Below are 14342 nucleotides of genomic sequence, written 5' to 3' on the forward strand. Positions count from 1 at the left end.
GAGAATTCTCCCAGTGGGCACCAGGTTTCACTTGGAAAATATAAGAGTTTTCCTGGGAGCGCCAGATTTAATATGGAACTTGAAAATTCTCACAGTGAGCACCAGATTTCACTTGGAAAATTTCAAAAATTTTCCTGGGAGCGCCACATTTTATATGGAATTAGAAATTTTTCACAATGGGCACCAGATTTCACTTTGAAAATTTCAAAGCACCCTGAAACAACTGCTTCAGAAAGGTGCTTGGGGTATCCGTGACTTCGGAGATGGGGGGCACGTGCCCCCCTTGTCTCCGCCAGTGGAAGTGAATCGAATCAGATTTGTAAAGTTAACATTTTTGTACCTATAAAGTGAATCAAACCTGAAAAGTCTCTGAAAATTCTTGAAAAATAATTGAACGTTTGAATTCGAACTGAAATGTTTGGAATCACTTGCATATGAAGTGAAACACTCATAAAAAATTGCAATCACTTGAATATAAAATGAATCACGTCTCGGACCTTTGAAATTGCTTGAAAATGAAGAGAATTCGAGCAGAAATATTTGGAATTGCTTGAATATATAGTGAATCAGACTTTGAAAGTTTAGAATATTAGGTAAATCAGACCTACAAAGTTTGAAAGCACGTCAATATAAAGTGAATGAGACCTGAAAAGTTTGGAATCGCTTGAAAGTGAATCGCTTGATTATAAAATGAATCTCTCATAAAAGGTTTGGAATCAGTTAAGTATAGAGTGAATTAAATCTCAAAAGTTTGGAACCGTTTGAATAAAGAAGTGAATCTGGCCTAAAAAGTCTAGAATCACATGGAAATGTAGTAAATCAGACCTGAAAAGTTTGGAATCGCTTGAATATAAAGTGAAACAGACCTTAAAAGTTTGGATTCATTTGAGTATGGGTGCGTCCATTAATTATCTTATGCTATTAGGGGGAGGGAGGTTTTGGAATCCGTGACGTTCCATACAAAAAAATGTTCATTTAAAAATGCAGCACAGGGGGAGGTGAGAGGGTTTGAAGATTGGCCATTTTTGCGTGACGTAATTTATTGAACTTCCCTATGAAGCATAACAGACCTGAACAGTAAAGAATCACTTTAAAATGATATGGATTCGAACTACAATTGTTTTACAATTACATGTTTACAATTGTTTGTTTTAATCACTCATAAAAAGTTTGGAATTACTTGAATATCAAGTGAATCAGACTTTAAAAGTTTGGAGCCGCTTGAACATGAAGTGAATCAGGTAAAAAAGTATGAAATCACTTTAAAATGTTATGAAACAGACCTCAAAAGTTTGAAATTACTTGAAAAAGTTGAAACTTGATGTTTTCATCCTTCTTGGATTTTTGCATAGTTTGAAGCATCAAGAACATTGAAGCTACCGATTTGTTTTAGTCCAGGCATACGTTTAGCAAACAATTATTTTTCCTAATTAACATTTTCATAAGTTCATCAAAACCAGCACTTTTAAAATACTAATGAGCTTTTAAGATCTTGATAAATTTTAGGAATCTGATTGGTATTTTATGCAAAGCAAATATCCAAGATTCCTTAACTTTTTCAAGTCTAAGATCTCATAATCAAAACTCACCTGTTAGTTTGGCGTAAACATCGCCGTCCAATTTCCGTCCAAGTCCTTCCATTTTCCCGGTTCTGGTCGGAAAACAGCACCTGCAAGGAACTACGCACTCGGGACACTCGACGGATACACTAGACAAGTCCAATAAGCTGTACAAGGTTGTACAAATCGGATAATCTCGGAGCTTCTCCCTTTTCTGTCGAGTTTGTTTCGTTCAAGTTCTGCAATGAAAAATCTATTTAGAACTGAATTTAAGGAAAAATATTCTTGCAAACTTACGATTGCATGCAACCTCCGTAGGGAAAACGAATGAAAACAACCGCTCTTTACGCCGCACTGCTACACCTCGTATCGGTGAGCGAAAAGCAACGTGGCACTTTGGATGTGGTCTCGACTTCGCAATCCTGACGCTCCACGGACGGGATACACCGTTGGTTCGACTCGGACTTAGCTTATACGGCGTTCGACGGACTATCAACTTTGGTTTGTTCAACCACGTTCAACACGTGAAAACGTATCCAAACAACCACTTAACTCAACAAGGTTAATCTGCCAACTGCTCTCTACTCCCGACGGAGCCGCACTGGTCCACCTCTTTCCAGTGAGCGGACAACAACGAGGCACTTCGTCGTTGGTGACACTTTACTTCGGATGAAGTCTCGACTACGCACTCCGAACGGTCCACGGACAGGATACGTTGTTGGTTCGACTGCGACTGTGATTCTGCGTGCTACGTTCGACGAACTGTTAAGTTCGGTTCATTCAATTTCTGCAATGAAAAAATAACATTTTTAACTTACGCAACCGCTAAAATCAGCACGGATCTGGCTACTCCTCTTAACGCTTGATGGAGCCAAACAACCACACCTCGTTCTGGTGAGCGGATCGTAACAACGGACACACCCGACAAATAAACTAAGGTGTACTCGGTTGTAAAAATCGGAGCTTTTTCTTCTGACTTCTAGGCGTGATCACGACTACGCACTCCTGACGCTCCACAAATGGGATACACCGTTGGTGCAACTGTGACTGACTGTATGCAGCGTACGACGGACCGTCAAGTACGATTCGTTCAATCACGTTCAACTTCTGCAATATAAAACAAAACCATTGAGCATTTAATTAACTAAAAAATATCAGTACAAACTTACGATTGCGTGCCTCCTCCGTAGTGTAAACGTATCCAAACAACCACTGAAATCACCACGGTTAATTTTCCCCCTGCAATTTTCTTCCGCCGAAGCCGCACTGGTACTCCTCTTTCTGCTGACCGGATATCGACGAGGCACTTCGTCGTTGGTGGCACTTTACTTTGAACGTGGTCTCGAATACGCACTCCGGGTGCTCCGCGGACGGGATATGAAATCAGCACGGATTACGGAACTGCTGGTAACGCTCGATGGAGCCACACTGCTACACCTCGTTCTGGTCTTTATACGTTCGACGGAGCCGCACAACTACCACCGACCAACCGGTAGTTTCACTGTATTTCTGGATGCGTCACGACAAGTCCGAAAACTTCACGGGCGGGATATGCCGTTGGACCGATTTCGAGGGACAGTGATATCTGGCTCTGATCGGGAAACCCGGATCCTGCAAAGAAATGAGGAAAAACATAACCTTCAAATTAGTTGGAACGCCGAATTTGCTGATGGGGGGAATGCCATATAACGAAGAAGATCTTACTTACGGAATATTGAGAGCGGCCTCACGGAACAAGCTAAAAATCCTGCCACACACAAAGTACCTTTCACCGATATAAATTACTATTATAATTGAACACGGAAACACTTCGACAACTTCGACTGAAAACGCGACGCGACCGACTTCAACGAAAGTTTGCTGTCAACTGAGCGGGCACAATTTTTTCATCCAAAATTAAGTTTAAACTACCCAACGTCAAGTTCGCTCAAGTAAACAACACGTTGAGTAATTTCTACGTAATTTTGAGTTATTTGAAACTTGAATTTTTTTTTTTGAGATTTGATCAGGGATCCGATTTGAATTGGACGTGAATGCAAGATAGAGAAAATGATTATCTCAGTTAATAAGGGGTTTAATTTAATTTGCATTTAATAGTTTAAAATTAAAAAAGAACAGTTGTGTTTCGCGAATGTGTTGTGCGGAATCCAACAACATTATGGAGCAGATTTGCAGGAAACGTTTTACAAAAAGTTCAAATAAATACACCAACGTTCGTGTTAAGTGTGGAATACTATTCGAACGTGAAAATGAACATGAGTGATACCTAGTTATATTTTGCAGGATATTTACGATCATTAACATTTTTCTGTCAAATCAAAGTTTTTTTAAACCTATTAATGAGTTCTTTTGAAAGTACCTAAACGTTAGGTAAAAAGAACCTCATAACGAAAGCGATATTTACCCAATCGTTTAGTTCAATCGGAAGAAGCCAATTTTAGGTTCTTTTGAACTTAATATTAGGTAGTTTTCTATTTCCGTGCAGTATGCTATTATAATCTGACACCAAATGCTACATTTTCTCTGAATTGTCAATATGTTGCACTCAAAAGAGTATCGAAAAGTACTACTTTTCGAAACTGTATTGAGTGTAACATATTGGCAATTGTTATTTTAGTTAGGAAAAGTAGGTCATTATGTTACTCAAAACAGTGTCGAAAAGTGACATTTCTTAGCACTGCGTGCCAAAAACAAGTCCGGAGAACTTCGAGATTAGGGCGTACTTGCTTTTGTAAACAAACACGTCATTTGCCGATCTCTTGCGAATTAAAGCTCAATCTCAAAAACTAACAACACAAACAGATAGAGGAATGATTCCTTTATCATTTGGTATGGTTTGTTTGCGAGATTGTTCTTTTATTCACGAGAAATCAGCGATTGATGTGTTTGTTTACAAAAGCTATTACGCCCAAACCTCAAAGTTCTTCGGAAGTGTACCCTGGCACGGTGTGAGATTCTTTACCATTAATGGCGGTAAGCTCCAACTTGGATTAAGTTTTAATGCCGTCCCTGTTTAGATGATCTGCAAAGTGTTTGCTTAGAGTCGTTTTGATTAACTCTGATGACGACATCAAAGCAGCCGGACATTCTTGATCTGGATTTAATCCGAGGATAATACCGGCTGGAGCTTACCACCATAAAAAAACTATAGCCGCTATATTTATAGTCTGGCGGACAGAATTTCGATCTATCAAAAAGCGAAAACAATTTAATATATTGTAGAACAACAATTGAAAAGGTACTATCAACTTTTATAAACAAAACAGTCGACGTTTTCCTCTCGCTCGCTTCGTTCGTTCAATTGCGTTATTTCGTTTTGTCTTGCGTTGAGTAGTGACCCTCTCGCTGACCCAGCCATGGGTAAAAAATCGTGCGGTGGCGCGAGTGCAGCAATCCCGGGAAACGGTCTAGACCTGAAGACAATAGTGACAGTGCGACAGATGCGAAGAAGCTGCTTGACAACAATCGGTTCTCCGTTCTGAAGGACGGTAACAACAGGACCGCCGAAAAAGGACAGAAGGGCTTCCCTCCCGGACTGCGGGAAAAAAATAAACTTCTACATCACGAAGGGCGTCCGGTGCACCATCCAGCTGTGCACGGAAGGATACAAATTGATAGTTCCGGCGTTGAACCATTACAAGGTGGTTCAGACCATGCAGGACCAAGCACAGGTGGAGTACTTCTTCCACGACATCGAGGCTGTTAAGCCGCTCAAGGTGGTCCTACGAGGACTATACGACATGGACACAAGCGTCCTCTTGGAAGAGCTGGCGGCTAATGGACTGAAGGCGGTCCAACTTCACAAGATGGCCCGCCACAACAGGCCGTCAGGTACCGTGACCACCTTGAGAAGAACTCAACCAGTTTGAAGGACCTATAGGGCATCCGCATCCTGTTCAACATCATGGTGAAGTGCGAGCAGTACAAGCCAGTTAGTCATGGAGTCACCCAATGCTCGAACTGCCTGCTGTTCGGGCATGGAACGAAGAATTGCCATATGACCAGCCGCTGCACCAAGTGTGGGAAGCATCACCAAACCGACGCCTACGACAGACTCGATGAAGTCGATCCCATTTGCGCCAACTGCGGTTCTGCTCACAAAGGTACAAGTACATCGAGATCCGGAAGAAAGCATCGACGAGAAACCATTCCAGCCGCAAGAAGGTGCCGGAAATGAATGATCAAAACTTCTCACCGGCTCCACCACGACCGATTCCAGTGCTGCCACCGTACAGGCTCAATTGAATAAACTTTACAGAGCCAAATTATCATTTGTGTTATACATTATTAATATCTTAAATCTAAAGTTAAAATCTAAAGTTAAAGGAATTGAACCGAGTACTCGCGTTTGTCTCGAGGTTAGTGGAGATTTACAGTTTCATGGATGGGGAGAGGAACGAAATTTCCTATAAAATCAAGAACAAATCCGACCAGCTTCAAGCTGTGGCTACCAATCATACTCAATTATGGACCGTGAGCTCATCAAAACCGTAAACTGGAACGCTTGCTCGCTCAAGAGCAAAATTATCGAGTTCGTTGACTTCCTCAATGAACGTAGCCGTCATCACCGAAACACACCTGAAGCCGGAGATAAATGTTTACCTCCCCGATTTGCGGCTCGTAAGGCTAGACGGGACCAGCTCCAGTGGACCCAAGTAGCAATTGGGGTTTTATGAGGGTTCTGCAGACTATGATTTAGACTTGTAGTATGCTTTAAAACCGTGATAAAACTTGCAATGTTACTTGGGGAGGAGGAGTGGCTATCGCATTAAGGAGAAATATTTGCTGTCGACTGCTACCGAGTTTCCAGCTGAAAATGATCGAAGCATTGGGTGTGGAAGTCTCCACTCGGCCCTATCGGCCCTATTACAATCATTGCGGCCTACTGTCACAAGCAAGTCACCATCAGGGACGGGTCGGCAGCAGACTTGTGGAGAGACATCATCAGACTAACTCGACGGCGCGAGAAGTACATCATCGCTGGCGCTTGGGGCAACAGTTGACGCAACCAAAACGGCACAATCCTGAACGACGACCTGCAAGAGGCTCACTACACCATATTAACGCCAGACAGGAGACAACATCTCACAACCTGTGACCCACCAGGAGCTGTGTTCGGACCACTATCCGGTGGTGACCGAAGTGGACTCATACTTAAACCGATTCCAAGCTTCCCGACGTAACTACCATCGTGTGTCGGCTGGGATCAGTTCCAACACTGTTTCGACTCCACTGTCGACTACGGTGTTCTTCCGGAGACGCCCGAAGACGTTGACCGGTGTCTGCTTTCCATCGTGGAGGCGATATCCCGGGCCAGGGACCAACACCCCAAGTAACAATTTCCAGTTGAAGAAACGCTTTCGTTTTGATTTTGTTCAGCTGCATGTTGAATAATAATTGCACAATGTGTTCACTACAACTTTTATAAAACCCTTGTTTACACTAGTTTGGAGAACCTATACAACTGCAACACAAAGGTGTTGTCTAACGTATTCAGTAAAACGTTTATCCAAAATCAATTTCTTGTTGAAGAAACGCTTCCATTGTGATTTCATTCAACTGCATGCTGAATAATAACTGTACAATTTGTTTATTACAACTTCTGTAAAACTCTTGTTTACACTGGTTTGGAGAACCTGTTCAACTACAGCATTATATGTATACGCGGTATAGGAGTAGAAGCAACTTTTATACAACGTTTATAGATACTTTAAACTTTACAAGCTTTATTATTTTGGTGAAAGCTCTTATACAACGTTTGTAGACACTTCTTGCCAGCTGCTTTGAAATTTAGTAGATAGTAAACCTGAGAGGCGTTTGTTGCACTCTTTTATGACTCCTAAATAATCATTGTACAGCAAGCGGTGAAAAGCGTTTATAGCACTTTTCAATGACTCCTTAATAACCGTTGTGTAAGTACTCACAATATTCACAGATTAAAATTAGTTTAACAATTGTCGTGGTACGCCAAAATAATTGCTTGTACAGTTTTTATTAATTTAATTTATTTGTGCACATTGAAAAAATATGTAATTATGCCATAAATTCACATTCTGTGTTCATGGAGGAAGTAGTAACAAGCATCTGTTTAATCTTTGATTGATATTCTTTCAATTAATCTCTCTAATCATTAATTGAGAGAATTTATCTAGAAATGTTATCGTTGATTATATGATATATGTCTTAAATTAATGTTTGCATTTATTAATAACACCTATATATAATTTACCTCTACTCCACCGAGGGTTTCTCGAAGCAAGATTCGAACTCATGATCCCGGATTGCCAGCCGCTTCTGTTTCCATCTGCTCTATTCTTGAATACATATTTTGATCATATGAGAGAAGTATATCAAGCTCATCTTGAGTGACTTCTCTTGCAGTCGAATAATCATTGCCTTATGGTCATATAAACGTGCCTATCACTTGTGCTATTTTTAGCAACAAAATTGTGGTTGGTCGAACGTAAACAATCATTTAAGAGTGCTCCAAGCAGCTTTTGAAGCTTCTAACCAAAAAGGCAATACAACTACATTCTTGTACAACTCTGGAAGCTATTATTCAACGTTTGATCAACTCAGGTGTTTTATAAAAGCTCTCAATTGTTTGTTGGGACGTGCCAGGTGAGCAATACTCTGAACCTTGATAGAATTACCAAAGATCTCATCAGGCTCCGTAACTCCATCCGAAGGCAATACCAGCGTTCTGGTTTGCGTGTCTTGAAGACCCATTACAATCGTCTTACAAAAACCAACCAAGCCAGGATGGTGGACCTCAGAAACCAGGACTTTGCTAACAGGATCCGCTCTCTCCCAGATTGTGCAAAGCCTTTTTGGAAGCTAACAAAAATCCTTAAAAATAAGCCCAGACTCATTCCACCACTGACCCCACTGGATCGTACCTGCGACCCAGTGGCTGATCTGATAACTCCTAAAGAGAAGGCTGCCGCGATAGGTCAATACTTCGTCAGCTCCCATAACTTCGGACAAACCATCGTCAGCCCTCACGAAGCTGAGGTTGCTGAAAACGCAACTAACCTCCATCAGAATCCCAATATTTATTCCGAGGAATCCGAGATTACTGCTGACGAACTGTTGGCCTATATAAAATCATCTAAAACATGAAGGCCCAGGTTTCGAAAACATCCTGAATCTGGAACTCAAACACTTGCGTTCCAGATTCTACAACCATCTGGCACTGATTTTTAATCTGTGCCTCAGACTTGGCTACTTTCATCGTGCTGGAATTCAGCTAAAGTCATACCCATCAGGAAACCAGGGAAGGATCCGTCCTCTCCTTCAAGTTATCGACCAATCAGCCTTCTCTCAGGGTTATCAAAAATGTTCGAAAGAGCAGTCTACCACCGGCTCCTAACATCTGCCGAAGAAAACAACTTGTTACTCGAGGAAAAGTTCGACTGTCCACCGAGTAACAAACATTCTCAGACGGAACCAGTCTGTTTCGAAAACATCTGCCATGGCGTTGTTAGACGTTGAAATAGTGTTCGACAATGTCTGGCATGATGGCCTGGTGTTCAAATTGCAGCAATACGGTCTTCCAATCTTCCTAGTGAAGATAATTAACAACTATCTATCGCACAGGACGTTCCGAGTCTCTTTGAATGGCATCACATCGGATGCTTTCAACATCGGTGCCGGGGTTCCATAAGGAAGCATCCTTGGCCCCATTCTATTTAACCTGGTCACCTCCGATATGCCGGCTCTCCCTGATGGTGGATCGTTGTCTCTGTTCGCAGATGACACATCCATCGTTTACAAGGGTAGGGTCATCGGAGCTCTGACTGCCAAACTTCAGAGAGGCCTGGACGTCTTGTCTGAATATTTCAACACTCAAAATCTCCCAGACTTGTTCCGTCTGAAAATAATAAGATCTGCTTAAACGGCTCAGTGGTGGAATGGTCCAAAGAGGTCGTGTACCTCGGGCTAACATTAGACAGCAAGCTTCTTTTCAGGGAGCACGTTGACAAAACCAAAACCAAGTGGAACATCTTGATAAGATCGTTGTATCCACTTATCAACAGGTAGTCAACCCTGTCCCTGAAAAATAAGCTTGTTGTCTACAAACAAATCATCCTTCCTGTAATCGAGTACGGTATGCCAATCTGGGAGAGTTGCGCAATATGCCATCACCTTAAACTCCAAAGGATCCAGAACAAGATCCTGAGAATGATCCTCAACAGTCCACCGCGGACTAGAAACTCTAAGGTCCACGCCTGGCTTGGACTGAAGCTACGGAGTTACGGAGTTACGGAGAGCTGTCTCCATCGCAAGGTTCAGAGATTGCTGTAGGCGATCCGACCAACAGATTGTCAGGAATCTGGCACGTTAGGTTAGGTTAAGCTAAGGTAGGATAACAAATTAAATCATTTAAAACATTCTTCTCAAGAAGAGAATTGTAAAACATTACAACAGTAAAACACGACATGTATAAACACAAAATCAAAACTTTCACCAAAGATGAAGAGCCCTTCTGGATGATTACGCTCTGGAACGCGGCGCGAATGATTCGTAACCGGTCTTCAAACAATGAGAGTGAGGAGTACTGTATCACATTCCCTCGTTCGGCTTATACTTCTCACGGCGTCGAGTTAGTTTGATGGTGTCTCTGCGCAGGTCTGCTGCCGACCCGTCTCTGATGGTGACTTGTTTGGGACAGTAGGCCGCAATGATGGTAATAGCATAGAGGTAACTCTAAGACAAGTAGGTCCCGAAGAAACGTGCTCAACTTTTTGGCTCACCTCTGGTACTATCTTCGGTCCCAAGCTTGTCGAATCACCCCTCGAAACATAGGAAAAACCAATAACCCCTCATTTTATCTGTCAAACTTTCATAGCGAATCAAAACAAACATTGCGTAGTACTAGAATTTCGACTAGAATAGGGTACGTTAATCGTTTGCTTGGGACCAATAGGCTACTAAAGTGGTGAGCCAATTTAAAATCGTTAGTTTCGTATTGATTGTTAGTAATAGGGAGTGGAGACTTCCACACCCACCGTTTCGATCATCTTCAGCTGGAAACTCGGTAGCAGTGGACAGCCAATATTTCTCCTCAATGCGATAGCCACTCCTCCTCCGCAGAAGCTGGTGCGGTCTAGCCTTACGAGCCGAAAATCGGGAAGGTGAACATTTATCTTCGGCTTCAGGTGTGTTTTGGTGATGCGAGGAAATCAACGAACTCAATAATTTTGCTCTTGAGCGAGCAAGCGTTCCAGTTGACTATTTTGATGGCATCACGGTCCATACTTTTGCACGAGGGTCATAACTGCACGAAGCTGTTCAGGTAGTGTCTTGGTGGTGCGCAAGATTATGATCACCTCAGTCACGAGGATCACTAGTTCGTCGCTTTTGAGCGGAGAATTTTCTTCTGACTCACCTGACACAGCACGGGCGTACGATATCCCGGGGCAGTAGAGCCATGGCTCGGCTAGGCCGCAGTGGCAGTGAGGCGATGCTGAACTGAACGGTGGCTGGGGCCCACTTGATCTGATGTTGGATTCGCAACGGGGGGCGCTGGTTTAGTGCAAGCGGTGTTAGGTTCGGGACCATACGACGAGCCGGAAGTACAGGAAACGTGTCCTTGTTGACAATAGGAGCATGATTATTGCGGTGGCAACCAGTCCTCGTGAAAGCCTGTCGTCGGATCTGGATGAAAGCCGCTCGCTTGGGACATCTCTGCCCATATAGTTGGAATCACAGTTTACGCACTTAGGTCCAGCTTCTTCTTCCTTCTTGCAGGCGGTAGTATTGTGAGCACCAGCACATTTGCCACAGCGAGCCTTCATGTGACAATTCTTCGTACCGTGCCCAAATGCCAGACAATTAGTGCACTGTGTCACGTCACGGTGCCGAGGGCGGTTCTGCTCCCACTGAATCACGCTGTTGAACAGCGCGCGAATTTGCCGCAGAGCAGCCACACTGGTGGAGTCCTTATCGAAGTGCACCAGGTACAACTGGTCCCGGAATGCACTGGTTTCATCACGTCTCGCAATCGGAAAAATGTTGATTGGTTGCAAGAGAAGGTACTCAAATTCCGCTTTAATCTCCGCAACAGGGAGATTTGGAAGACCACGGATCACCATTTTCAGTGGTTTTCTTCCAGAGACGTCGTGAATGTAGAACTCAAACCGGTTCAGCTGAAGAAAAGTGCCAACAGTGTTGTAGTCCGCCTCTGAAGCAACCTTTCCGTGTGGTTGCTGGTACCAGTTTGCTTGCGAGGCCTTTTCGGGGCATCTTGATCGAATGCGGTTGCATCCACACTTTTATGAGATGGATAATAACTAGGTAGGTCATGACTTTTCTTACGCATTTCCTGTCAGTTGGTGAAAGGTCATTTCTGGATTCAGCTGCTGCACGGGTAAGTTGAACAATAATTAACTGCGCCATGGGTGATTTGCGCATAACTAATATCGGCGGATTTTCACATTTCTGGCGATCCTACCAGGAGACGAACCTGGAATCTTGGAGACCACCGATAGGTAATAAAGGGCAAATCACCCACTTGCAAGGGAAATTGGAAATTTGAACGCGACCGGGACGGCCGTTCTGAGAAAACGAATGAGGACGGATTTGCGAAAAATCGTCTCCTCGTGTTGCCACGGCCACAGGATAAGAACGCGACCGCGACGGTCGTTCTGAATGCGAGTGCGGACGGATTTGAAAAATCGTCTCCTCGGCGTGGCAAAGCCACAGGAGAGAACGCGCCCGGGACGGCCGTTCTGAGAAGACGAGTGAGGACGGATTTTCACAGGTGTGACGCCAGTCAAGCCCAGCAAAAAGAAGAAATCGGAAAAGAAACGGATTGCTCTAGTCAGGCACAGACGAGGATGCAAAAATGAAAACACTAGCTTCTCGGAAATTTGCATCCTCTACCCCCAGATTGCGGTCCAGTATCTGTGGGATTTGTTCAAGAACTGCAATGGGCACGGTGATTGGACAGCAAATCTGTTGCTGGAAGAGCAAAAGACATACGAATTCGAGACAGCGGATAATTTGGAAGTCGGTGCGGTTGGCGGCCTACTCGCGTTTGAATGTGATTGCAATGAAACAATGGTATCGCAAGTGCCTTCCGGTGATTCCTCCGGTAGTGGTGGTGGTGGAGAGGGTCACGAAATCGATCGGTCTACCGTCAGCTCGAAATCACCCCGGAACACAACGAAAAGACAAGACAAAGCGGAAGATTTGCAAAACGATCCCTAAGTGCTGGAAGTGACGTTGGGAATTAATCTCATAAGCCAGCTACACGCCACTTTCAAGGATAAGCATGGCTTGGGTGCCATATCCTTAGACGAACTAACCAATGAACGAACAAAGGTTTTCATGGCTACCGAAATGGCAGAACAGTTGTATTTGTCGTTCTTGGATTCCATGTTTAGCTGCAGGGGGAAAACAAGATTTTATGAAAAAAGATGCTCGATTGGTACAGCAAATGGAAGCGAAGGAAAAGTATCCTGTTGTGTTCAAAATGACCATCGAGGATTCCCCCAACCTGAACGACATTATGGAAATGGAGTACGCCCTATCGGCGTACCGAAGCGAAATCAACGGCTGGGCTTAGCAAGCTCCGCAAAATCTGGCCTCGCATATGACTCGTCAAAAGCTAGCCGAAATGTATCCTATCATTGACGAGAAAGTCCTGGCAGAAATCCTACATGCCCACAAATTCAGCGACACTATAACCGTCCTAAACAATTCCATTCCGGAAGAGCTTAGAAACCAAATCGCCCGCGAACGGGAAGCGAGCAGAAGCCGAAAAACAGAAACCACTTCCTTCGTCCTCAACGTCGCCGCCTCCAACGGTCGAGTAGTTACCGTCATCCAGCGAAGACGACATCAATCTTCACCTGAAAACGGCCGAAGAATGCCGCAATATGTCCCAGGACCACCAGGAACTGAAAAAAGAATGCCACGAGAAGGCACGGAACGCCATTCAGCGGGGCATGGCCGGGGTGGCCGAGTACTATGTCCAGGTTGCCCGGCTTCATCGAACCAAAATCTATATGTATAGCAGTAAGGCCTCGAATGCCATCATGGAGGTGCACAAGTTGACGCTGAACACTATGGACGTGTTGGATTTGCACTATCTACACTCGTAGGAAGCGCTGCAGTGTTTAGAGATTTTCCTAACAGAGCACGCCAGAAAGCTGACCCACCGGACGCAGAAGTTCAAAGAACCGTTCATCATTACAGGACGCGAGTTGCACTCGATGGATGGCATACCGATCATCAAGCACCGGGTGAAGGCTATGCTGCGGGACCTGGGATTGAGGTAACAGGAAGCGATGGATCAAGATTCAGTAATTCATTACCATTAATTATTGTTTAAAAATACTTTTTATAACTTTTATACCAAAGGAGAGGGAAGATATGAGATGGATAATAACTAGGTAGGTCATGACTTTTCTTACGCATTTCCTGTCAGTTGGTGAAAGGTCATTTCTGGATTCAGCTGCTGCACGGGTAAGTTGAACAATAATTAACTGCGCCGTGGGTGATTTGCGCATAACTAATATCGGCGGATTTTCACAACTTTGGCGACCCATCACCAACGGGTGAGTGGAGGCATTCAATTGTTGCTCGATTACCGCCGATTTAGCGACTGCCACAAGAGAGGCGTGAACTGACGACACGTTGCTAGCCAAAGCGAAAACTCTCGACGGGTACCACGACTAAACGACCGACTCAAAACACCGAACTACTCGAGAGAGCGAGCGAAAAGAGAATAGGACTGTAAAGCTTGATGGTCAAGCAGAGAATGTCCTGAGTTGT

General features: G+C 43.9%; 1 pseudogene; it reads left to right on the forward strand.

The window, feature by feature from the left end:
- Positions 1–5212: 5212 nt before the first annotated feature.
- On the forward strand, positions 5213–13966 carry LOC135696916 (uncharacterized; annotated as a pseudogene).
- The last annotated feature ends 376 nt before the right edge of the window (positions 13967–14342 follow it).

Source organism: Ochlerotatus camptorhynchus, unplaced genomic scaffold (assembly GCF_037179485.1).
Source record: "Ochlerotatus camptorhynchus isolate MF236.1 unplaced genomic scaffold, CSIRO-AGI_Acam_v1.1 ptg000063l, whole genome shotgun sequence".
In the NCBI taxonomy this organism is placed as follows: Eukaryota; Metazoa; Arthropoda; class Insecta; order Diptera; family Culicidae; genus Ochlerotatus; species Ochlerotatus camptorhynchus.